This window comes from Chiloscyllium plagiosum, unplaced genomic scaffold (assembly GCF_037043375.1).
Source record: "Chiloscyllium plagiosum isolate Xiang-an unplaced genomic scaffold, Cpla_swu_hap1 HiC_scaffold_45, whole genome shotgun sequence".
NCBI lineage: Eukaryota > Metazoa > Chordata > Chondrichthyes > Orectolobiformes > Hemiscylliidae > Chiloscyllium > Chiloscyllium plagiosum.
The window spans coordinates 91,533,221-91,560,492 of record NW_028270183.1 but is presented as its reverse complement, the minus strand read 5'-3'; the positions used below and the strand labels follow the sequence as shown (position 1 = coordinate 91,560,492).

General features: G+C 44.0%; 1 non-coding gene across 1 annotated transcript; it reads right to left on the bottom strand.

Moving 5' to 3' along the window:
• Window positions 1–24,872: 24,872 nt before the first annotated feature.
• Window positions 24,873–24,954, bottom strand: trnas-gcu (transfer RNA serine (anticodon GCU)). The gene has a single exon. It is a non-coding gene; the product is annotated as a tRNA-Ser (tRNA).
• Window positions 24,955–27,272: the final 2,318 nt, after the last annotated feature.

Here is a 27,272-nt window from a genome sequence, read left to right as displayed (position 1 = left end):
TGTGAGAATGTCTTATTTCAGGTCGGCATCGAGCCTTGGTTATTTGATTTCACTTTGCTTGGTCGCCCTATCAACTGTTTGATAAAAACAAAGTGTAAATCATGAAGTTGCAACCCTTGACATAACGTTGAGTTCAGGGATAATAACTGTCATGGTAGTGAGCATGGTACAGTACCACATGTGTTGAAAATGAAACAAGTGTTTCAGGATGTTCACCCACACAATCCCACTCTGAATAATTCCACCATCTGGATGTTTGCACAGTTCTGGGTTTGAACCTTTAGGAAGTGGGGACGGGAAAGGATTGGAAACAGCGCTGAACAGGTTGATGGGAATGGTCTGGTATATGAGGAATGTCAACAATAAAGGTCATTTGGAAAGTTGGGACAGTTTTCCTTGGAGAGCAGAAGGCCAAAAGCTGGCCTTGTTAAACCTTTCCAAGACATGAGTGGGATAGACAGAGGAAATAAGGAAGGGAGAATGTTCCCTACGCCTGAAAGGATCGAGAACGATTCGGCAGATATTTAAATTCATTAGTAAAAGGAGAAAAATGTACATGAGGAGAATCATTTTCAGTTAGGCTGTGGTTAGGGTCTGTAAAACACTGCCTGACATTGACAAAGATACAGTTTCAATCGAGTTATTTAAAAATTAATTCGATGTTTATGTTGAAAGTAAAAGTGTGGAGAATTACAGGGGGAAGGCAGGAGAATGATACCAAAAGAGAAACACATTTATTTCTGTGGCGAACCAGCACAGCTAAGGTGTGTTGTGACACATTTGTGATTCTGAGTGGAATCATCGTTAGACCAACAGAATGTAGGGAGTTAAACAACGGTGATATTGGCAAAGCCGGGACACATCTACACAACAGAATCTCAGCCAGCACGTACATGTCACAGGGAGAATGGCGCTGCCTGATAATCCTGCGGGTGTCCTGCGGATCAGACACAGCACCCTTCATTACTCAGAGAAGGTCAGGGCTCTGTAGCGTGGCCAAGCAGCCTCAGCTGCAGGATTCAGGTTCCAATTTGGCAGGTGATGGAGGTTGAATTCCACTGCTACAATTTCCGTCACATCAGCTTCAATGTATTAAAGTGCCGTGGTCAAAGGACAACTGCGGGTCTGTCTCTTGGAGAGTAAACTGCTGTGTGGGAGAGTACATATTTTTTCCAAGGGGTCAGTGTCCATGCTGTCATGACGTGTTCGCCTTCCACAAGGTAAACCGCGAACTCAAGCAGCTCTCCTGCTGCTGTTTCATTCCAGGCAAGTTGAGTTTTCACTGGAACTGAAGACAGACTGTTGTTTCATCGCTGCTGTGGAACAAAGTCCTGCGGTGACTCTACTCGTTGTTATTTGCTTTTTTGGCGCAAGGGAAATTATTCCAATGAATTGCGATGTCATATATTCTTAAATTTCTTCTATTTCCTTCTTTTCTGTCCTGGAGACGGCGGAAGGGAAAGCTAATCTAATCGAGAATGTGATAGATGAAATTGACTTTCTATGGCCCATTCTTATTGTGTTCTTTCTTTCTCTCTTTTCAGCACTTTCTAGGAAGTGGTGGTGCACTAAGGCTCCAGTATGCTTGAAAGAATAATTTGGAATTGCCCTGCTGTTAGTTGTGAGATTAGTGTATGGCTCATGCCCTCGGACTGTCTCACAATTGGCATTCATGCTTCGCTGTGTCTGAAAATGCATTTGGTTTGTCATTTTTGTTTGTGTTCCGTGTTAAATCGTGACTGTTTTGCCATTCGAGATAACACAGTTTGTGAGATAATTTCCAGCAGCAAAAACCCTCAACTGTGGATCCGGGAATATTTCACAAAGTATGGTCAGTCGGGACAAAAGTAAGGAAGTCTTTCAGTTCTGCAGTTTTTCACAATGCTACCTTTCCGTTGAACAGTCGAATAGATTAAACTATTGCGCCACAGCGAGCGATGGCAAGCCCCGCTAATAGTAATCCTTTAAGGGGGGGTGTAAGCAACACAATGTTATTGAAGTACACAGCATGGGAACAGACTCTTCGGTGTATCTCGTCCATGCTGACCACATCGCCAAAATTAAACAAGTGCCATTTCCCAGCATTTTGCTTCCAGTGCAGCTTGTTTCTATAGTGTAGTGGTTGTCACATGCGCCTCACCCATGAAAGGTCCCCATTTCGAAACTGGGCAGAAACAGCCCTGGTGAAACGTTGTTAAGTGTTTCTCCAACCTGCTTCTCAACACACGCCATTCTGTTTAAGAGTGTAGTTCCCGCGTTCTAATCCTTCCACAAAAAACCGTAACACATTTGCATTCCTTGCACTGATGGCCCATTTCAAAGCCAAGGAGAAAGCTGATGTGCTGGTGTCACGGTGATCCATGGATTCCTAATGTAGCCCCTCTGGCAAATGTACCCCCAAGTCCTCTCTGAGAGGCCTCATTTGGAAGCTGTCTGCCGTTATTCAACGTGCGAGAATTAGCACCAGAAGTCCTGAATCATGTTTTTGCACGTTCGCGGCTCATTCCGTCAGCAACAGCAATTAATGAATTTACACTCTCAGAGGAACGTCTGGACTTGTGCTGTCATAGCGTCACTAATATTAAGGTGCGCCCCGAGATCTAAGCCATGTTGGAAGTGGGAATTCGGAAATAACAGTTAAGCTACCGAATGCCATTGCATCCATTTGGTTTTCTTTAAATCATAGATGAGCAGGAAAATGTAAACGGGGAGGCGGGTGGGGGGGTGGGGGAGGAGGAGGGGGAAGCGGGATAACAAAGTGAGGCAGTTGCAGCTCTGGTGAAACTCTTTCTTTGTGATTCACTCAGCAACCAGAGACCTGAAGGTGACTCAGGCGTGAGAGCTCTTCACATCGAGAACAAAAAGCACTCAAGTTCATTTAGCACCTCTTTGACATCTTGTGGGATGGGGGTGGGTGGAATAATCTCTTTTTGACTTCTGTAAATATGTTCAGAAACTGCCTTTTGCATTGACGTGAACAGAAACTGCATCTCTAATAAGCATAAATTTTGTGAAATTTACTGAGTCGCTTCCCATCGATTCCCACACAGGTTTCCAACTCAGTTGGCAGCCATGTCGCTCATGTCCAGGTGAAGACATCTCTGCAGCAAGTTGTATGGTTAATGTAACAGACAAGAAAAGTATCAACTCTTCCTGGCACCGAGGTATGAGCATACTGATATTGTGATCTGTCTTCTCGGATTGTACTGCTACCGTGGCTTTTCAGAGAACATTCTTTGTGACGCTAATTCTGCAAAACAGACACAGTGACTGAATCTATGCTGCATGGTATGATGTGGAACACGGCCTGCTCAGCTTTTTGCATTTTCCCTGTAGTACGGTGTGTTTCATGTTCTGTGTAAACGTGAAAGTTGATCTGTTTCGACCAATGGGCGAAATCATTTACTAAAGCAAAAATCGACATTCCAGTAATGTCATGGTTATTTTATCAAATCATGACGGAACATACATTCTCACACTCGCATATACATTTGTAGCTGAAAAGAGTCTCAGAAGATAGATTCAACTTTCCATTGATTTTTGTGTGGATTGATGGGTTACCTTTATCTGTTGCGAAATTGATCTTGTAGTCGGGCATATCCCAGCTGCGATGCGAGCAGGACAGGGATCACGGAGCACAATTGAAAATGTATGAAAATAGACGACACGCTTTCGGGCGTTACCGTGGCCGAGCGGTCTCAGGCGCTGGAACCAGGTTCCAGTCTCTAAGGGGGCTCCAATCCCACCACTGCCATTTCTGTGGGACCACAACAAAGCTGCAGCGTGTTTCAGTGCCGTGTTCAAAGCAAACAAAAAAACCCAGAACTGGTGGGTTTGCTACTTGGAGAATTAACTGCGGTGTGGGAGAATGCAGTCTCTCTCAAAGGGATCAGTGTCTAATATCTGGAGTGCGATCGTTCCTATGGCCTCAGAGCACTGTCCACGGAGCAATTGGCTGTAATCGCCCAGTTTCCCCTACCTGTCACAAACAGGCAGCTTCAAGTGTTTCTGGGGCTGGTAAACTACTGCAGGCCCTGGATTCCTGTCCATTGTGCTATTGATGCACCTCTGTGGGAGGTGGCTTCCCCTAAACAGCCAGCCAGAGTGAAGTGGACAACCGTAATGCAACGGCTATTCACTGAACTGAAACAACAACTAATCTTCACTCCTGCTCTGGGAGTCCCAGATTACTCACAGCCCTTCTATCTTTATGTAACCAAGTAAGAAGGGTTCGCAACTGGCATTTTAACACAGCTTCATGGGGATCTCCGTCGCCCAGTTGCGTTTTATAATGCTTAGTTACCATCTGTTATGAGCAGAATGCCGGCATGTTTGTGCACGGTGGAAGCAGCCATAATAACAGCGGATAAGGCCACCTCCATTGTGCTCGATCACCCGTGTACTGTTTTGATCCCACTGTCTCTCCCCCTGCTGCTGAATTCAGCAGCAATCCAACATTTTACTACAACTCAGAGAACTGGTCATGAAGTTGAATTGTAATCTCGGCATACCTTTCCCTTCACCGCGCTCTAACTTTGAACCCCGCCACTCTAATTCCGCTCACCTAACATGATTCTACAGACAACCACAACTTCTTGGACCTGGTTCAGCATTCCTGACAAAGGGATCCTGCCAGAAACGTTCATTTTCCTGCTTCTCGGAAGCTGTCTTAACTGCTGTGTTTTTCAGCACCTTTCTCATCTTGACTCTAATCTCCAGCATCTGCAGTCCTCACTTTCGCCTGGTTCAGCAGGTGTCCTGACCAGTCTGAGAAAACCCGGACCAGATTCTTTTCACCAGCGGCTCTTCCTTCCGGCCATCAGACAAATACACAATAGCAGGCCAAGCCATTTGCACCCCCATCACCACTCTCGAATCAGCTGCATTACCAGATGGGGTGTCCACACAGGCGGCAGAGTTCTTTGCTCTCACCAGAGCCTGCCTCCTGGCACAGGGCAGGATAGTCAATATCTACACAGACTCCAGATGTGCCTTTGGAGTCGTTCAGGACTTTGGCACAATGTGGAAACAAAGGATGTTTATCAGCTTTGCAGGGAGACCACTCCAACATGCTGCACTCGTTGCCAACATCCAACAAGCAGTCCTGCTACCTGCCACTGTCGCAATTATAAAATGTGATACCAATAACTCTGCCACCGATCCCGTCAACCAAGCAAATGCCTCAGCTGATGCAGCCACCCGGGAATCTGCACTAATCCTTGCCACTTATGTCCTGCAGACCCCCACGGTGGTGAAACCTCCAGAGTCCCCCGACTCTCTCGATGCAGACCCAACAGCACAGTAAACCGCCACGCCAGAAGAGAGGGCCGCATGGGCCCGCATTGGTGCCGTACAATCACCGTTCTTACAGGTTCTTACCCACCGCTGCATCATTTACCTGAAAGCCCACCTGCACTTAATGGCCCTGGTGGTACACGGAAGCGAACACACAGGCAAGATGCTGTCAGCCATTCCTGGTATGCAGCAGGAGTCGCTGAAGCTGCCTTAGCTCTGCTGTCAAGGTGCCTCATCTGTCTACCGAAAAATGCAGGGAAGCCGATGGCCAAACGTGACTACATTCCAGTTCCTGATGGTCTATTCACCCACCTTCTAATTGATCTTGCCCTCACGCCTCAGAAGGAGGAATAAAAATTTGACCTAGTTATTGTCGACATGTTTTCAAAATGGGTAGACTCATTCCCCATCAAAAAAAATGACGCCAGAGCAGTGATAAAGTGTATCCTGCAGGAGGTTATTACAAGAGTTTTCTATCCCCGGGTGCATAGAAACATACGGGGGATCGTGCCAATTTCTCCGCGAAGCTCATTACTGCTGACTGTGACGCCCTCGGAATACCCAGGAGATACCACATTCTGTACCACCCCCCGTCATCAGGAATATTGGAGACAATGAACAGCACCCTGAAAACCACCTTCCCCCAAATCACTCGGGAGACAGGACTGGCTTGGCCAGACGGCCGGCCACTGGTGCTTCACACAGGAAGTTGACAGGGAAACCGAGCGATGGAAATTACACTATTTGAATTGCTAATGGAACGACCAATGCCCACAGCCTCCGGACCCCCAAAACTAACCAATGACACAGCGCTGCTCTTAACACAGGAAATTCTCTTTGATTACGTTCAAGCCATTAGTAGAAACATCACTTTAAACCAAGATTTGCTAAACCCTGTGATGTACTTGGGTGCTTCTTATCTTCCTGCTGGTGGAAACGGAATAAAGATTCGTGCACCTTCAATCTTTCACGGTGTATCAAACCTGCACACACACAACATGGGTGCTGGGTAAAAAATAAGCACTACCGCAGTTAGACGATAGTGTGGGGGTACAACAAAAGAAAAGCAAACAAAAAAAAGCTGCCATGTCCACCCCACGGTAGGAACGACTTCACCCGTTTAAACTGGGCACTATGTAAGGAGACAGTCCCTGCCGAAAGATTCTCTCTCCCCGAGATGGAAAGGACCACTCTTGGTCTGTCTCACGACGGTGCCAGCTGTCACGCTCCAAGGGAGACCAGAATACGACCCGGTGAAAGAGGGCTCCGCCTCCACAGAAGGACAACCAAGCAGAACAGGATACAGCTCTAGACACCACAGAGGGGTCCAGCTGCTCGCTGCAACGATCGGGATCATCACTCTTGGTCTGACCTGCACATCACCACTGATCGGTAACAGGGCACACAGAACAGAGCACTTAATCCACCGTGAGCCGTGGGTGAGCATTTTCCTTGACATGACCCACATTTGTGCCCAAAGGTAAACCAGACCAGCTGCTGGGTCTGTGCCCGTATCCCTGGACAATACCGAAGCGGCAGTCCCCAGGGCACAGTCCATTTTAAGAGGAATGTGAAACATTGGTCCGAAACCCTAAAATTGCTCCTTTGCCTCACAGAGCAACGTGAGATATAACTTCACTCTGAGCTGGGGATTTGTCCACGTTTAAGACTCTCAAAACCTCCAGTATCGTCTCAGTCCCTAGATGAAACTGATCAAGAACCTCTCAGTGCGTCTTCCTGCATTCTATACAGATGACTTCCCACAAGAGGACTGTTCGCCAGCTGAATGTGTAAAGTGATTCATCCAGTTATCCTATTTACAACTATACACAACTGTACTGTCACACTGGAGGGATCCAATTCACGCATTTTAACTGGAAAACGCTGTTTTCAGCCTTTGCGCCTATAAACTGTTTAGCTTTGATACCCAATGGCACATTGTTACAGTGAGAAAGCGTTCTCTATCTGTAAAAGAAAACTGTCACTTGATGACACCTCCTGCGTGGGCTCCAATCCGTTCACATCTGACACGAGGGTTGCTTTTCTCTCTGCTGTTCATCCCATCCAGGAGAGAACTGCGGCAGAAATGATTGCTGTCTTCATCGAACTAAGAGGTTCATGCCGATTGCTCACCTTGTATTCAGAACTACCCACAAGAGAACTTTTCAACAGGAGCAGAGTTCTGTATTCTGTGCAGGGGATCATTGCACAAGCACAGTATCACTCTTCTACCAGGCCATGCACAGTCATTCTTCCTCGAACATTCACAGTATCCGACTCTAACCAGACCAAAACCAGATGGTGCTGGAACAATTCAGCATCTAAAAAAAGAAATCCGAGTTAACATTTCGATTCCAGTGGCCATTCCTCTGAACTGACGATAGCTTGGAAAATGTTGGTCTACCTGCAGAAGAAATTGTGGGGGTTGGGGGAGGGAAAGGTGTAAGCGATAGGTAGGGATAGAGTTCAAATAGAGAGAAGAACAGTTAGACAAAGGAATGGATGATGATCTGGCTGGCAAGGTGAATACCACTTAATGGAGACTGTCAGTGGCGAACCAAATGTAGAGGACTGTTACTGTAACAATGTGTCATTGGGTATCAAAGCTAAACAATTTATAGACGCAAAGGCTGAAAACAACGTTTTCCAGTTAAAATGCGTAAATGTGTTATGGAAGGCCATGTGACAACAAGGCATGGCGTTTGGGATAGGGGGATAGGACAAGGGAGAGTTCAGGCTCTAAAAAAATAAATTGATTTGGGGCCTGGAAATCTGCAGACTCCCAAAATAGAAACTGAGGTGGTGTGCTTCCAACACGCGGTGAGGTTCGCTGTAACTCTTCTTGAAGACAGAACTTAGATGTTCTGCAGTGTGGTGACCCAGTCCAAACTTCGTTTCCCAAAATAGTGGAAACCACATTGCTAGCAGTGATTGCAGTAGAGTGGATTGCGTAAAGTGCAGTTCATGTGTTGCTTCACCTGGAAGGCGTGTTGAGCCATTGGAAACAGAGGAGAGAAGACGTCAATGGATAGGTGAGGACAGACAACAAGCAAAACGAGATATTATTACAGAAATCATAAGGACAAGAAACCTAACAAAAAGGCACTTCACCTGAATGCTCGTCGCATTTGTAACATGGTCGAAGAGCAAATGGCTCAAATCAACACGAATGAAAATGATTTAATAGACATTAGAGAGACACGTCAAAAGAATGGCCATGACTGCAAATTCAATATCCAGGAGTACGAGATTACTTGGAAGGTCAGACAGCAGTGTAAAGAAAATGGTGTCTGTCTGTTATACAAGGCCGACATCAGGGCAGTATGGAGAGACGCTATAAGTTCGATGGAGAATGAGTTTGAATTAATTTGCGTGGAAAGTAGAAATTCTCTGAAGAAAAAGTCACTGATAGGTGCAGTCTCTAGGCCAGTAAATAATAACATCACTGGTGAAGGCAATAAACAAAGAAATCAGCAATGCCTGTAAACATGGGTCGGCTATTATCATTAGGGATTTTAATCTACATTGAGCTTAGTCGAAGCAGCTCAGTCACAATACCTTTGAGGAGGAGTTCGTTGAGTGTACACGTGATAGCTTCCTTGAACAGAATGCAATGGAACCGACGAGAGATTAAGCAACCCTCGATCTGGTCCTGCGTATTGGAACAGAAATAATTAATGATCTCATAGTTGGGATCCTCTTGGAACGAGTGATCAAAGTATGGCAGAACTTGGAATTCAGATGCGGAGTGTGAAGATAAAATTTAATACCAGGGTCCTGTGCATGTGCAGGGGCACAACAATAGAACGAGAGAGCACCTGGCTAAAGTAGACTGGAAACAAAGGTTATATGGTGGGACAGATATCGAGCAGTGGAGGACTTCCATCAAAGATTTTTTTGTAGAATTGCTCAGCAAAAGTATATTCCAGTAGAAAGGAAGGACTGGAAGTAAAGGGATAATCTGCCCTGCGTGTCTGAGGAAATAAGAGAGGCTATCAAAGTGAAAGAGAAGGCATACCAAACGGCAAAGAACAGCATGAAACTGGAAGATTGGGAAAATATTAAAGATGAGGAGAAATAGCTGGTAAAGAATACAAAGACGGATAGCAAAAATTCCTATATAAATATAAAAAGAAAAAAGAGTGGCTCAACTAAAGTTTGGTAATTTTGAGGATGAGAAGGGGCACTTTGTTATGTGATGTGATGAGATGGCCGAGGCATTGAATAGGTATTTTGTGTCAGTCTTCACAGTGGAGGATAGTAATAACATGCCAGTAAGTGGCAAAGAGACAATTGTAGGTGAGGACCTGGAAACAAACATTATTACGGAAGAGGTAGTGTCAGGGAAGCTAATGGAGCTGAGGATGGACAAGTCTCCTGGCCGTGAGGGAATGCATCTCAGGGTATTAAAGGAGATGGCGGGAGAAACAGCAAGTGCACTAGTGGCAATTTTCAAATTCACTAGGCTGCGTGGCAGTCCCAGCAAATTGGAAAAAATAATAGTGTGACACCACTGTTTAAAAATCGAGATGGATAAAACATTGGGAATTATTGATCGGTTAACTTAAGTTCTGCAGTGGGGAAGATGCTTGAGTGTATTATCAAGGAAGAAATAGCAGGGCATCACGATAGAAATTGAACAGATGTAACGTAGGTTCCTGAAGGTTCAAACAGAGATGTTATGTTGCAGCTGTACAAGGTGCTGGCGAGGCTATCCTTGCTGTACTGTGTGCACTTTTGTTCGCCTTACTTGAGAACGAACGTACTGGCACTGGTGGGGAAGGGGTGCACAGGAGGTTCACTGGGTTGATTCCGGTGTTGTGGGGGTTAGCCTATAAAGAGAGACTGCATACATTAGGATTATTTTCTTTGGAATTTAGAAAAATGAGGGGGCAATCTTACTGTAACATAAAACATTGAACAGAATAGATTAGAGAGAATTATAAAGGATGCTTCCACTTGTGGGTGAAATTCGGACAGGAAGGCATAGCCACAGGATTAGAGGGAGCAGATTTAGGACTGAGTTCAGAAGGACCTTCTTCACACAGACGGATGTTCATATATGGAATACCTTGCCCAGCGAATAAGTTGACGCTAGTGCAACAAATTTTTTGAAGAGCGATACTTCTTTTGAACAATAAATGAAATAAGGGATACAGTGAGAGGGCGCGTAAGCGTATTTGAGTCTTTAGAAAGATCAGCAATGATGTCATTGAACGGCGGAGTAGGCTTGAAGGGTCGGACAGCCTATTCCTGCTCGGGTTTTTAGGCTCTATGAATTTATGTGTCACAAAAGCAGCTATGCAGGGGGAAGACTCCATGGGGCCAGTTGGTTCAGGTGTTGGGAGTGAAGGCAGAGTGCAACAGAGTTTCCTGCAGGGAATGGTCCCTGTGGATGGTGGACAGGGACTGAAGAGGGATATATGTCTGATGATGGTATCTCTCTCGAGGTGGTCGAAATTTAAAAAAAAATCGATGATCACTTGAATCACCACTGCGAATACATTAGCCAACTTTTATAGGTGCGCCATTGAGATTATTATGTCTGGATGTATCAGTACCTGGTATGGCACCTGTACCATTCAAGATCGGAGATGTCTACAGCGAATGGTGAACTCGGCCCGGACAATCACAAAGGCCAACCTAGTATATGTTTACATATTATTTATACATCTATGCTACTTAACACTGAGATCTGTTTGTATTGATCGCAAGATAAAGCTTTTCATTGTGCCTCACTACACGTGACAATAAATTCAATTCAATTCAATTCAATTGTGGAATGTCGACGCGATGGATTTTTGGAGCAGCTTGTGGTGGAGCCAAGTAGGGAACAGGCAATACTGGATTTCGTGTTGTGCAATGAGGCAGACGTGACAAGGGAGCTGAAGATGAAGGAACCCTTGGGAAGCGGTGATGATAACATGATTGAATTTACCCTGTAATTTGAGAGGGAGAATATACAACCAGAACTAACGGTACAAAAGTTGAATAAAGGCAATTGCAGAGGCATGAGGTAGAAGCTGGATGTAATTGGTGAGAAAGAAACCTAGCAAGAAAGCAGGAAAGTGGAAGTGCAATGGCAGGACTGTCTGAGCGTAATTTAGGAGACACATCAGAGACACATCCTGTGGAAATTGAGGTATGTTGCAGGGTGGTAGAGGCAACCATGACTGACTCAGGAAGTCATCGATAGCATAAAAGCAAAAGAGAAAATATATAATGTGGCGACGGGCAGTGGGTAATCAGAGCATTGGGAAGCTCACAAAGACCCACAAGGGGCAATAACAAAACAAATGAGTAGGAGGAAGATTAAATGTGAGCTAACTACTAATATAAAGGAAGACTGCAGTTGTTTCTTTATTCATATAAACGCAAAAGAGAGGTAGAAGTGGACAATAGACTACTGGAAAATGACACTTGACAGACAGTAGTGGGGAACAGGGAAATATTTGAGGAACTGAAAAATTGCATTGTGCCAGTCTTCACAGTGGAAGACATGAGTTATACCCAAACATCCAAGAGAATGGGGGAACAGATGTGAGCCTCGTGGCCATCATTGAGAAAGTGCAAGAAACACTGAATGGCCTGAAGGTGGATAAATCATCTGGATCAGATGGAGTACCCTCCAGAGTTAGAAGGTAGACAACGGAAGAAATACTGGATGCGTTAGTGGAGATCTTTCAGGAATCGGTAGAATCAGGAAGGGTGCTACAGGACCAAAAAAATCACAAACGTGCCATCCCATTTTAAAAAGAAACCACACAAAAGCTGGAAAATTACACACCAATCAGCCGAATCTTGGTTGTGGATAAGGTCCTGGAATCCATTGCGTTGAAACAAATTTCTGAATACTTGCAATTGTCTGTCAAAATAACGCAAAGTCAGCATGGTTTCATCAAGGGGAAGACATGCTTGACAAATCTGGAAGATTTCCTCTTTGAAGAAGTAACAAGGAAGGTAGACCAAGGAGAGCCAATGGGTGTTATGTGTCTGGACTTTATAAAGGCCTTTGATATTTGCCGCACAGGAGGCTACTGAATAAGATAAGGGCCCATGATGTCAGTGGCAAGGTGCGCTCACAGGACAGAATGCAGTGATTAGAAACAAAAAAAATCCTTCTCAAGATGGCAGCTAGTGACAAGTGGCGTTCCTCAAGGCTGTGTTGGGACCACAACTTGTCATTGTCTCCATTAGCGATCTAGATAAAATACCTGAGGGCAATGTGTGTCAATTTGCAGACAATGCAAAGACAGAAGGACAGGTAGCATGAGAAGGCGGGGATGCTGTAGAAGGATATGGACATGCAGTGCGAGTCGGAAATTACATGGCAGATGGAGCAAACTGTGGGAAGTGTGAGGCTATGCACTTTGGCAGGAAGAATAAAGATACGGACTATTGTCAAAATGGGGCGTAAGTTCACATGTCTGGAGTGCAAAGATACTTGAGAGTCTTAGCCCAGGATTCTCTCAAGATGAACTTGCAGGTCCAATCTGTAGTTAGGAAGATAATTGCAATGATGACATTTGATTTTCGAATACTTGAATAGAAAAGCAGGGATGCACTTCCGAGGCTCTATAACGGTCTAGTCAGACCACATCTGGATTACTGTGCGCACGTTTGGTCCTCAAATTTCAGAAAGGATGCACCTGGTCCTGGGGTGTGTTCAGAGGTGATTCACCATTATGGTCCCAGGAATGAAAAGTTTGACACATGAGGAACGTTTGAGGACTCTGGGTCTATACCCACGAAGTTTAAAAGAATAAGAGGAAATCTAATTGGTACTTACAAAATCGTGAATGACCTGGACAGAGTGGATGCTGAGAAGGTGTTTCCATGTTTAGTAGAGACTAGAACGGAAAGGCACAGCCTTGGAGAAAATGGAAGACATTTGAGAGCAGTAATAAGGGACACCTATTCAGGCAGGAAGTGGTGAATGTATGGAATTCATTGTCAGATAAGGCTGTGTAAGCCAGGTCTTTGATTATATGTAAGACTGAGATATGTAGCAGCGTGGTTGTCAAGGGGATCAAGGTTTATGGGGCGAAAGCAGGAGAATTGGGTTTAGAAAGATATCTGCCATGATTTAATGGCAGAGCAGACTCACGGCGCTGAATGGGTTAATTCCTGCTCCTATTGTCTCATGGACTCCATCTGCAGGTTCCCCTCCAAGAAACGTGCCAGCCTGACTTGGAGCATTGCCAGCGAAGATCTGATTGAGTTCTGACCCAGACTTGATCGGCCGCATGGTCTATTTCAGCCCTCCATCCTTTATTTTATCATTTCTCCGAATAAAAAAAACGATTAATGCAATGACCAGACTTGTGGCCGGTCCTCTGACTCTTCTCTGAACAGGCAGTTGCTAAAGTTCCAGCATCACTTCCCTGCTCTTATATTCCCACCGACTGTCAAGAACAGAATGTATCTCTAACCCCTCGAGACCACTTGATTCCTTGTGCAATCACCTTCAAAAATTTGTGAAAGCCTACTCCACTTTCACTTTTAGTGATAGGGCGTTGCATAGTGTTGTGGAACACGGTGGCCGGGGATGCAGGTACATAATCCTTTTTCGTTTGTTTCACATATAGACAGAATGGTTAAAAAATGTCATCTTGCCTTCGTTGCTCAGTCCTTTGAGCGAAGGAGTTGGTACATTATGTTGAAGTTGAATAGGACATTGTGTGAGGCGTCTTCCAGAATACTGCATCCAATTCTTGTCGCCCAGTAATCACAAGGAAATTGTTCAGCTGGAGTAGGTTTAGAAGAGGTATACCAGCATATTGCTAGTGGGGAAGGTTTGAGTTATAATGAAAGGCGAGATAGGCTGAGAATATTTTCTCTCGAACACGGGAGCTTGAAAGGTGACCTGATAGAAAGTTATAGACTATTAAGAGTTCGGATAGAGTAAACTGTAACTGTCTTTTCTCCAAGGAGGTGGACTTTTAGACGAGAGGGCAAATGTTTAAGGTGAAAAGACAGAGATTTAAAATAAGGCATGGGAGGCTTTTTTAACAGAGGATGGTTCATGTGTGCAATTCACTTCCTGAGGCAGAATTGAATGAAAGGAAATCTACAACATTTACAGAATATTTAGATCGAAAAATGAATTGGAAAGTTTCAGTGGGATTAAAAAAGCCATTCATTCATGCCCAGTCCATTATTTATTGCCCATAGAGCAGTTCAGAATCAACCACGATTTTTTGGATCTGGAATCGCATCCCAGCCAGACTAGATAAGTATGGCAGTTTTCTTCGCTAACAGGCATCATTGAATCAGATCTAAAACAGCTGATTCAACATCATCATTATACCCTTCAGCTCTAAGTATTTATTGAAATAAAATTCCAGCATCTGCCATGCCAGGATTTGAACCCGTGTCCACAGAGTTATATCTGGACATTCGTATTAAGAATGCAGTAGTAATATCACGAGGGCATTATTAAGCCTCAGCAGTTACAGGAGCCGTCAGATGCGACTCTTTTAGTTTGGCATGATGTTCAGCATGAGCTGGTAGGAGTGAAAGGCCTGTTTCTATGCTGCATGAGTCTATGACTATGAGTCTATGGAAATGGCAGCTGGTTGTGATAAACAGCAGCATTGACAGTTTAGTTGATCTCCTTCTCGGATATGTAATCTTGCTGGTTACTCCAGAAGTTCGTTTGCTTACTGAGCCCTTTCCACACACGGGACTGTTGAACAGTCTGTCCCCAATTTGACTGAATAAATGAGTTTCCACTTCAGCAGTCAATTGAATCTCGCATTGCGCTGGTTTCTCTGTGATATCGGTGTCCTTGTATCTACCCAAGGGGGAACGATTGGTTCAAATCATGTCCACGCAGACGCAAGTCCCGTTTGTGTTTTTATTCTTCCTGATATACCCACAGGGTGTGGATGTCACTGATCAGGACAGCATTTGTTGTTCTTCCTGATTCGCTGATGTCTTGCTGTATGGGAGACATGGATTTTATCCCAGTCTCGTGTGACTGTGTGCAAATTCTCTCCTTGCTTGTGTGAGTTTCCTCCCACAGTCTGAAGGTGTGCAGGTTACTGGGATCAGCCATAGAAAATGAAGGGGAAAGGAATTGGTATGGAGTGTGGTTCTGATAGGATGTGCTTCGGAGGGATGGTGTCGACTGCAAGGGCCGAATGGCCTGCTTCGCCACACGATAAGCATTCTCGGATTAAAGGTCAGCTATGTTGTTCTGGACCTGGAGCCACAAGTAGGCAGGATTGGGGAAAGACAGTAGCATCCCCTGCTTAAGGGACATGCATGAATGCGATTGCAGGAAATTAAAGGCACATTCTCTGTTCCTGATGTCAGGCTTTAATTCCAGGTTTTATTCGTCGAACTTTAGCATTACCAGTTCCGTGTCTGAGACCCCAAGGATGACTAATTTTTTATATAACCACAACACCACCTTCTCCAGGTTGCAGTATTTACTGGGAACAAGAAGCTGATTCTGAGCTGATGCGAGCAAAAGCAGCTGCTACTGCCAATGTCAAAAACACTGATCCAAACAGGAAAATGAATTTTCGAAGCTTGCCACCTCAAAGTTAAAGTCTCAACACGCTTTAGATGCGCCAATCGGCTGTCTCAGCAACATGTACTACTTATGGCTATAATATTATAAATGTTGGCAATATTCCGTTCCTTCGCGCTTTTGACCAGGAGAAATCCCACCCTCGGAAATACACGCGCCTCTCTCCTGTCATTCCATCCCAATTTCCCATTGGATCTTCGTGTCAGCTTCAACCGTTTCTACGATTCCGGGTCTGGAACTCGAATTATGTGTGATTGCCTGCAGCAGTTAGTAGTGCCTTGTGTGGGCAAAGTGATGAAGTAGCCGATGTTACACTATAATGCTACTGAAACATACGTTTCAATAATATCCTGCGCTGTCCCAGGAGTTTGGAAAATGTCATTAATCCCAGTCTCCAATACTCTCATTTATGGAATCTCATAGTCTCTGAGGACGTTAAAGTTAAAGATTCAGCCCATTCTGAGTTCCCACACGCCTGTCGCTAAGGCCTGATATTGTACGTTCTCCCTGACATTTCCACTGCTACAATTCTGGTGGCAGTTTGCAAAAGTGCTCTGTTGGAGTGCTGTAACTATTTATTAGTTCGTATTCTGCGTTGTGATTGCAGCGTCCTCGTCTCTAATCCACGACATGGCTGTTAGTTCTCTCAAAGTTTTACTTTTGGTGAAACACGGTAAGAAATTAATCGTTTTTACATGATAATATTCTCCGAGGTGTTTTTCATCGAATCACCTTCTCTGATGTTTCTGCATTTCATGTATCAGGATTGAAACCCAAAAGTTCTGGAAGATGTCTCCCCCTCCCACTCTCCCGAACTCTCTTTTCCGTCCCACATCCCATTTTGCTGAGGCATTGCACAATCTAACATATACTTTCACATTGATAACGTCAAGTCTGTGCCGTTGCCCTCACTGTTACTGGTTGCGACAATTAAGAATATGCTAAATGCATTGTCTGAAAAACCGATCTGTTTCACTACGTCCTTAACTGGTCTGACTCCAGACCGCAATGCAATAAATGCTGCAGAGCCACCCCGCATGCTGTTACAGAATGAAAAAAAAAGGTTCATTCGGCTCGACCTAGACTATTGTCTGCAATTCCAGGAATGTGATCGCAGTGGGAAAGGTGGAGGAGAGATTCACTCGGATAGCGTCTGGGCTGAAGAGTTTCAGTCATGAAGAGAGACAGGACAGGCTGGGATTGTTTGTCATCGTGCAGGGGAGTTTGTGAGAAGGCATTGTACAGATGTACAAAATAATGAGGGGTATGGATAAGGTAGACTGAAAGAAGCGTTTCCCATCCACGGAGAGATCGATCACAGGGGGCCAGAAATTTAATGAGAAAGACAGAAAGATTTAAGTCGATGCGTGGAAAAGCGGTATAGGCTGCCGGGTGTTGGAATTTGGAACACACTGTCTGTTAGGGTCAGAGAGGCAGAAATATTCAGATGTGAATATGTTCTGCCAATACTTATAAGTCTGTGGGTTAAACGATTCCGGTCGTAAAGCAGATGTTTTTGACAAATGGAGCCACAACGGGCTGAAGGGTCTCCTTTGCAACTGTTGTCCTCGGTAGTACAGTGGTTAGTGTCGAAACATGTTATGCGGGAGATAGAAGCTCAATTCCTCGCTGGGGCAGTGTAAATGTTTTAAAACTGTCGCTCCGTTCCCAAGTGAAGCATATTAATGCCGGTCCTTCCATTCTCCATGGGACATGTCACAGGAAGGACAGTGCTATCTGAATCAGCGTGGGGAAGGACTGCAGCTCCCGCTGAGACAGTGAAAGTACAAACACATGACTTCTGCAACATGCACCTTGTGTCTGTACTGGAATCTAAACCATTTAATAGAAAGAAGAAGGAACTTGAAGAAGAAACAGGGTAAAGTAATTCAGATGTGAGTACAGAAACATTTTCCGCAGCATTTTGAGGAAAACTGACAAACGGCTCTGAGAAAGAGTTTGTCTTTCAGAACTGTTAGTGCACAGAGATGTTTTGTTCCACTTAAGCACTTAAGAAATTGAATAACAATTTAACTGAAGTCTTGGAATGTTAGAACACACCAGGCGATGAGTCACGTACTGGAACCTGTGTTTATAAATTAGATGTTTGATGACTGATACTGATGCAATTAGCTGAAGGGCCTCTCGCCACGCTTTTAAAAACTCAATGACTGTCATTTTTCAACTGAACCAAAAAGGCAAAAACAAAGTCGCCAAGAAAATTTGTAAGCATTGCATATGTCTTCCTTGGTGCGCAAGTGCTGAAATTCAGCTGTCTCAATGCTATTTCCCAATGTTGATTTCCAGTCAGGGAAAAAAGATTTGTTGTTCCTTATGAAAATCTTAAATTGAACATGAATTCCTGACATACAAAACAGCAAATATAGCAGTTCTGTCAGAGTCAGTGAGAATTTCATATCGGAGATGAAATCAAATGGGAAGAAACGCTGAAATCAGTTGCTTTTGCCTGCTCAGACTCAGTACTACAAAAATGATCCTTATTGAAACATACAGGTTTTTTCAAGGATTTAAAAAGTTGGATGCAGAAAGTTTGGTTCTGTGACCAGAGCGCCTCGTATCGAATGACTTGGAGAGACCGGTTTTGGACTGGGATATGCAAATTTGAAAATCACACAACACCAGATTACAGTCCAACAGGTTTAATTGGATGTACGAGCTTTCCGACTGGTGCTCATTCGTCAGGTGGTTGTGGAGTACACTGTTATAAAGCACAGAATTTATAGCACAAATTTGCAGTGTGATGTAACTGAAATTAAACATTGAAAATTACCATGATAGTTTGCTAAGTCTCCTATCTGTTAGAATAACCATGTTAGCTTCACTTCACTTCTTTCATTTGTAAAGCGCAAAACTTTTTATTTTAAAGTTACATTCTCAGGTAAACTTGAACAACTTGTGTAAGCCCCCCTTGTGCTGCTGTCTTTTCCATAATGTTTAGACTGATTCTAATTTTAATAAATGATTTAACAGGGGCTGACATGGATTCATGTAGTTTTTGAGCAAAGTACAATGTAACTGTGCAAGTACTAATTCACCCCACAAACGTATATATGTGTGTGTGTGTGTGTGTGTGTGTGTGTGTGTGTGTGTGTGTGTGTGTGTGTGTGTGTGTGTGTGTGTGTGTGTGTGTGTGTGTGTGTGTGTGTGTGTGTGTAGGAGGGTCTCTGTGTGCAGATAGAGCAATGCGATCACCTGCACTGTGACATGAATCCAAGGTCCCGGTTGAGGTCATCCTCATGGGTACCGAACTTAGCTATCAGCTTCTGCCCGGGCAGTTTTAGCTGCTGCCTGCTCCGAATTCCGCCTTGGTGGATTGTCAGCCCAAAGCCCAAGGTGGAATGTCCTGGACCACTGATGTGCTCTCCAACCGGGAAGGGTCACACATGTCTGTTGATAGATGTATAGTGCCCATCCATCCGTTGCTGTAGCCTCTGCTCGGTTTCACCAATGTACCATGCCTCAAAGCATCCTTGCCTGCAGCATTTTTTTAGATTAGCGTCAGTCTAAATATTATGGCATGGACACAGCACACAGGAACTAACAACTTCAACATATTATCTGGACTGACACTAATTGTTAAAGTTTACCTAAGAATGTAACTATTAAAAGAAAGTTTTGCGAATCACATAACAAAGAAGTGAACCTAACATAGTCATTTTAACAGATGGAAGACTTAACAAATAATCAAGGTATTTTTCAATATACAATTTCAGTTACATCGCACTGTAAACATTTGCTATAAATTCTGTTTCTTACAACTGTGAACTCCACAAACACCTGATGAAGGAGCAGCTCTCCAAAAGCTAATGCTTCCAATTACACCTGTTGGACTATGACCTGGTGTTGTGTGATATTTAACTTCGTATTATAATACGGATCTCACAATTAAAACAGAGATGAGGAAGCATTTATTCTCTCAGACAGTTCTGCATCCGTGGACTTCCTTTACAAGAAAGCTGTTGAGGAAGGGTCATTCGGTGTAATGAGGCTGAGATCGGCAGATCTTCAAACAGCAAAGACATCAAGCGTTATGGGGAAAGGCAAGAAAGTGCAGTTCAAGGTTATCAGATCTGGCATGAAACCATTCAATACAGGAACAGACTTGATGGTCTGAATGGTGTCTTTCTGTTCATAAACTTGTTTGCCTAAATATGAAGCTGCAAAACCGACCTGAGTAAAATGTGCCATATTAAAAATGCATGGACCCCTGGAACACTGAACCGAGGTGAAATGTACAAAGAACATCACAGAAAGGGCAGACAATGTGGGTAATTGATCCGGAGTGGTCAGTATACCAAGGTAAACAGGAAAGCCAATATTCATTATCTACATTAAACCTGGCTCCACTAGGCATGCAGTTAACTCTCACAAACCACCACTCCCCTTCCATTTTAGTGATGCCCTCTCGTTCTTGATTTAAACTGATTGAACGTCAGGCAATTGCAGCTGACGTTGCTGATGTGGACCTGTAACATGCAGGGAAGCGATTCAGAATGCTGCACAACATCATTCTGCTTCGAAAGATCAGGCAGTATTTCATATTGATTACTGTAAACGTTAACCTTTAACAAGCCAAGACAGTGAAATTATTGAATCCGCATCACTAGACTACCAGGGACGATTTCTGTTAACACCACCCTGGAAACCATGAGATTCGTCATTCTATTCTGCCATCCTTCTGTGCATGGTCGCATCGGCTCCATTCCGGCCTTGTTGGTTGTTTTACAATACTGAGGCTATCTAATCATCTGTTGTATTTCAGTTTCTGATGTATGAGACCTTCTCTCTGAGCTGGCAATGTGCTGGCTCAGTGGTGATAACACTGGTTTTGTAAACGAGAAAAGTGCTTGTAATAGCCCATTCCTGTTTTTAATTCCAATAACTTGAGGAAAACGGTTCGTCAGGATAAGAAAAAACGGGCGTGAGCAGTGATCCAGTTTGCCAGCAAGAACGAGGTGAGAAAGTATATACGAGAGAGAGATGGGGAAAGAATGGGCAAGGAACACTGGGACGGGAGGCGCTGAATGCTTCCTTTCTTTGCTGGTGTTGAAGTCTGAAATGGGACAATATCAGGCCAAGTGGGTGAAATGTTACTTTCTGCTTGTTTCTCCCGAGGCCTGTGTCATTCTTGGGGAAATGTGTCTCCGTGCTTCCATCTGTGCGTAAAAATGGGATTCAGCTCCCCGACTGGGTGTGAACACACTTTTCCCATCTCAAACTTCAATCCAATTTATTGTGTCTTACGAGAGTAAAACGTTCCAAAGAAATTAGCATTGAAATGAACACGTGAAACGTCAGCGTTTACAAGGTTACAGATCAAGTGCTGGAAGTGAGATGATGGGACCCATTTCTGTGCTGTAAACACTCGATAATTCAATCATTTTTGAGGGCAAATGTATCTGCAGTGACATAATTCCAAAAAACCGCGTTATGAAGAAACTGTGCAACTGCTTCTGCCCTCATCCCTGGTGGTCTAGTAGTTAGTATTCGGCGCTTTGACTGAGTGGCCTGGTTTCATTACCGTTCAGGAAATCAGGAGTTCTTGTTCCTGATGCAGAGAGCGCAGCTCTGCCAGGAATCTGTTTAATGCCTTAAATCAGTCAATACCCCAGACTTTGAATGAAGGTAAAAGTGCCTTCCCTCTCTCTACACAGTCGGACAGTTCATCCTTCATTCTCCTCTGATTCCACTTCCCAAAGAGTTTCAAAGAACTGTCAAAAGTGAGTCTCAGCTATTTCTTTTCTGTGCTTTTCATACACAGGATTGAGTGGGTTGGTTTCTGAAAATGAAACGTACCAATGAGCAATGTGTGAGGCTATTCCAGGATTGCCTTCTCTGACAGCGCTGCGACATGACTGATGTTCTCTATGATATGGAAGTGCCAGTATTTGAGTTGGGTAGACAAAGTTAAAAATTATACAACATCAGGACATAGTCCAGCAGGTTTATTTGGAAACACTAGCTTTCAGAGAGCCGCTCCTTCATCAGGTAGGTGTCTTTCTGCAGAAACTTGATGCGTGTGTCAATATGCGCGATGTTGTGGAAGATCATCTGGACTTTAACCGACCGTTCGTGGTGTCGATAGTACCCATGACTTGGGTGTTTTGGTATTGGACTGGGGTGGGCAAATTTAAAAATTTCACAAAGCCATATTAGAGTCCAACAGTTTACAACCACCTAATGAAGAAACAGTGCATGGAACACTGGTGCTTCCAAATATGCGAGTTCGATACAATCTGATGCCATGTGATTTTTAACTTTGATAACCCTTGGTAATGTTTAACTGATCATAGACAGTAAAAGAATTTTCGTTCCTGGAGATGTAAATTTCAAACATTAGCCACCTCAGTGTAACAAAAAAGATTAGTTTCGATGTGTGCTGAATCTCCACAATGTATTTGCGCCAAGCAAAAGTCGAACTTGCACCCGCCTGATCCGTAGCCAGCTATACGAATGGCTGTACCACTGGCCAGATGCACAGCTGAGATTTTACACGCGACAGAGCTGTGATGCTAACAATGACAGGAGCAATAAAAGTAACAGTCACAAGGTGAGCGAAGAACAAAGAGAATCACCATCAATGATTCACTTCACATTGTCCTAAAAAATTGATCAGCCAATCAATGAGGTCACTGCTGATTAAGGAAATTGCAACTTACTTTGCTACGTTTTCACCATAATTAGAGATAAACTCCAGCCTAATCACAACATTGCATATTCCCATTAATTTTCAGGTTTAGATTATGTTAATGACCTGTCCGTATTTGCAGGAAACTGAATGACATGAAATGAGTGAAAACGTCCTTCTGGTGATGTAATCTAGTGCAGAGTCGGCCAGAAAAGAAAAGTCAAAGACTTGAAGCATCATTCCCATTTCTCTCTGTACCAATGCGTTTTCCTGAGTTGAATATTTGCAGGACTTGTCTTTAATATCTAATGAATTACTTATTTTCCCATGACAGAATCTTCATAAATCAGTTAACACCTGAGGTGTTGAAACCTATTTTACTTCAGATTAAAATAGTTGAATACCCTTTCCTCCAGCCTAATGTCTCAATACTCTCTCCTCTTCCATGCAAATACAAGCTGCTCCAAGAGAGGTTGGAGCTCCCAACCTTACGTTCCAATGTTCCTTGCTGCTCCATGTCAATACAAGCTACTCTCGTTGAAGTTGCAGCTCCCAGTCTGATGTCCCAATGCTCCCTGCTCCATGTCAATAGAAAACGTCCAGTTGCTGTTGGCTCTACCAGTCTGATGTCCCAATGTTCCCTGCTGCGTCATGTCATTAAAAGCAGCTCAAGGTGAGAGTGGAGCTCCTAGACTGATCTCGCAAAGCGCCTGCTCCATGTCAACTGAAGCTGCTCCAAATGAGGTTGGATCTCGCAGTTTGATGTCCCAATGCTCTCTGCTGCTTCATGTCAATGGAAGCTGCTCCAGGTGAGGTTCGAACTCCCAGCCTGCTGCCCCAATGCTCCCTGCTGCTCCATGTCAATAAAAGCTGCTCCAGGTGTGGTTGGAACTCCCAGTCTGATGTCACAATGCTCCCTGGTCCATGTAAACAGACGCTGCTCCAGATGAAATGGGAGCTCCCATCCCTGGCTCTCGTTGACGTTGTAGCTCCCAGTCTGATGTCTCAATGCTCCCTGCTCCATGTCAATAGAAGCGGTCCAGTTGAAGTTGGATCTACCAGTCTGATGTCCCAATGCTCCCTGCGGCTTCATGTCAATAAAAGTTTCTCCAGGTGTGCTTTGAACTCCCAGACTGATGTCACAATACTCCCTGGTCCATGCCAACAGACGCTGCTCCAGATGAGGTGGGAGCTCCCATCCCTGGCAGATCACACACCTCGATACCATCATAGAAATACTGCCCACTGACCATTTCCACCACGAGAGCCATTGGTGCAATATCCACATCATGAGAGCCTAATCTTACTTTTAATCACCACCGACTCATTATTTCCAAAGGACTTCTTTCTTCGAACTTATTTTGCATGTGCATATTGCAGTCAATCCGAAGTAAGATAATCGTGCTAATTGACGTATGCTCACTAGAAATCACATTCTATTTTTCATGTTGAGTAACTGCTACTTAGCAAGGACAATGTTTGTAATGGAATCACTCTTTTATTTCACGTGAGGGAATTTGGTTTGTATTATTTAAATTAAACTTGGTCACTGTGTCAAATGATCAAATAGATCTCAATTTCTGAACAAAATTGGTAATGTTGTCATCCACATTGAAAGGTGGTGTCTACTTCTTTCAGCCACACGGGTATTAGAACGAACCGTCTGTTAATGACATGCGTATAAAGACATTTCAAATCAGTTTTCATGTTTAAGCTGCATAAATCTGCGGTGATTGATACACAGTTTAGATTCAGTCCCTGCAGTTAACTTGCTGACTTCTCCAGGTGTTCATAGTTCAATATGATGCATCAAGTGTGTGCATAACGAGAGGGAGCTTGCTTCCCACATCTTGTGTTTATATGTGTCTTATGTCCAGCATTCATCAATGGCGAGAGCAAGGGGGAAAGGATAAGACCAATGTGTAAGTCTGTCCGTGCCCATGCACGGCACCCACATCGGTAATTCTCTACTGTGCATTTACAGCCAGTTCTCGGGTGCCACTACACCCATCCCCTGCCACTTTTGAAATATCTCCATTGTTTCGTGCTGTCTCTCTGTGCTCTTTTTATCAAGATGAATCACTTCTACCCAACTGCTACAAATTTCATCTGACAAAACACTCATTAAGAATCGCATGCATCAACATGCATTTCGCATCTCTCGTTATTTGGTTCTCCTGGATCTCTTTCATACGATAAATGTTTACAGCAACTTGACTTGGAAAAGACAATCGCGTTCCTTTTCATTGTCCCAATTCAATCTACCATTCAATGCAGTTTAGGCAACAGACTCAAATTATTCTTTGAGATTTTATTATAGCGTCGATGCATACAAACAGACAGCTGTGATCATGCAAAAATAGCAAAATTGAAAAACGTTGATAACAACGACGAGAGTGGGATTCGAACCCACGCGTGCAGAACACAATGGATTAGCAGTCCATCGCCTTAACCTCTCGGCCACCTCGTCAAATAAGTCACGGGCACATTTGACATTATGAATAAGTGAATTGCGTAAATTATGCTGAGCAGCAGATATTTCTCCCTGGTATTGGTGAAATGATAAATAGTACAGGACGGTCCCAAGAGTATCGTCTTACCACTCCCACTGTGACACTCTGCTCACAGTGATCTGAACAAAAATGAAGAAATGACGATGTAACAAGGTCTGTTGAATTCTGTGAAGATTTGAAGTCAACGGAATGAAGAGCCCGTGACAGCAGGAGGTGTAAAGTTGTCTGTGAGGAATTGTTTGCCAGACTGGAGGAGAGTGCATAGTGCTCAATGTCATTATTCAGAACACCTTTCTTCCACTCAGATATTTTTGACACGCACTTGTGTACAGGACAGGCAATTTTGAAACCCGAAATAAGGCTAAACTGACAATTGAATTCAACAATGCAAAACCCTTGATCTGTATCATTTTCCTGGGCGGTGTGACACCAAGTCACTGTATGTTCACAGCAACACAGTGAGCAAGTGTCAGAAGGAAAATGAGTGCAGTGCCAGAGCGAATGCGAGGAGCAGCAGTTGACACACGGGAAGTGCATTCCCCTGAACAGGAAAACTTCCCAAACAGTGGACTGCGGTGGAAGAATTCAGAGGGGGTTTACATTTTGGAATTTGATGCCAGAGACACAATGGAGATCTGTTATTGAGCCTGTTCAAGATGAAGGTTTTAAGATTTCTACAGATGAAAAACAAAATAAAAGGCTCATGGGTTACTGAAGGCAAAAGTTGAAGTTGCACATTTTTACATCTTTGCAATGAGTAGCTCACCACTTGCCTCACATGGGGTCAGAAGCACTGGTGAAGATGATCGTATAATCGCAGTGACCAGCCATGGAATCAGAGAAACTCGGTTTCCCAACCGTTAATGTACAACCAGGAATGTGGAGGTAAGCATTAATGTGTTGCTCCAGTGCTGCTGGTGACCAGTGCACGGTATCTCTGTGCCAGTATAGTGGGCTGCGTTTTGCCGAAGTTTTAAGTTTGAGCCTCACATGGAGCAGCTTAAATTTGTCGTGTTGAGGGGTACGGGTAGAAGGTGATATTGAGCAATGTCACGTTTATGGGAAAGTACCAGTTTTTGTGGATTGAGAAACGACCTTTTCAGGATAATGACACCTTGATCAACAAACATACTGCAAATACTTAAAACGAGAAGAGACAAGTGTGGAGGGAGAGCCGAAGGTGATTTTTCAGCAGACGGATGAAGTTTCCCATGTGCACTGCGTTAAATTCCGGGAAAATAGATGTTGATCTGTGTTCATGTTATGCAGTTTGTTGCAAACTCGCAATGGCCATTGTAATAATAATAAAAAAAAGACTGATCGCATAGGACCGTCTGAATATTGTATTCACTTTTAGTCTGAGCGTCTTTCAGCTGGAATGGTGTTCTCTCTTTCCCTTATGGTTCCCCATTTAATATACAGTATTTTATCAGTATATCTAACTTTTTCAACAAGTCAAACAATCTCGCTCCTGATTACCAAATCGAGAGAATGCCATAATTTTGTTAATTTATCTGCAGTGCAACTACAGGGCGCAGTGATCAAGTGGAAAGGCATTGGTCACGTGAACCAAGTAGCAGTAGCGGGCTTTTGAAATCTGGCTATTCTATCGCAGTCATATTCAAAATATTCAACATAATCTTAAGCCAAATCATATTGGTAGAAAATAAGAAAAAAAAAACGAAAGAACCGCCGATGTTGAAAATCAAACAAATACAGAAGTTGCTGGAAAAGTTCAGTATTTCTGACAGATCTGTGGAGGAACGGACCAATGGATCAGAAACTGGATTCGTGATGGAAGAGCACAGCAGTTCAAGCAGCATCCAAGGAGCAGTAAAATCAACGTTTCGGGCAAAAGCCCTTCATCAGGAATAAAAGCAGAGAGCCTGAAGAGTGGAGAGATAAGCTAGAGGAGGGTGGGGATTGGGAGAAAACAGCATAGAGTACAATAGGAAGTGGGGGAGGAGATGAAGGTGATAGGTCGGGGGAGCGGGGAGGGTGGAGTGGGTAGGTGGAAAAGAAGATAGACAGGTAGGACAAGTCAGGACAAGTTGCGGGGACAGTGCTGAGCTGGAAGTTTGGGACTGGGGTGAGGTGGGGGGAAGGGGAAATGAGGAAATTGTTGAAGTCCACATTGATGCTCTGGGGTTGAATTGTTCAGAGGGGGAAGATGTGGCGTTTTTTCTCCAGGCGTCTGGTGGTGAGGGAACGGCGGTGAAGGAGGCCCAAGACCTCCATGTCCTCGGCAGAGTGGGAGGGAGAGTTGAAATGTTCG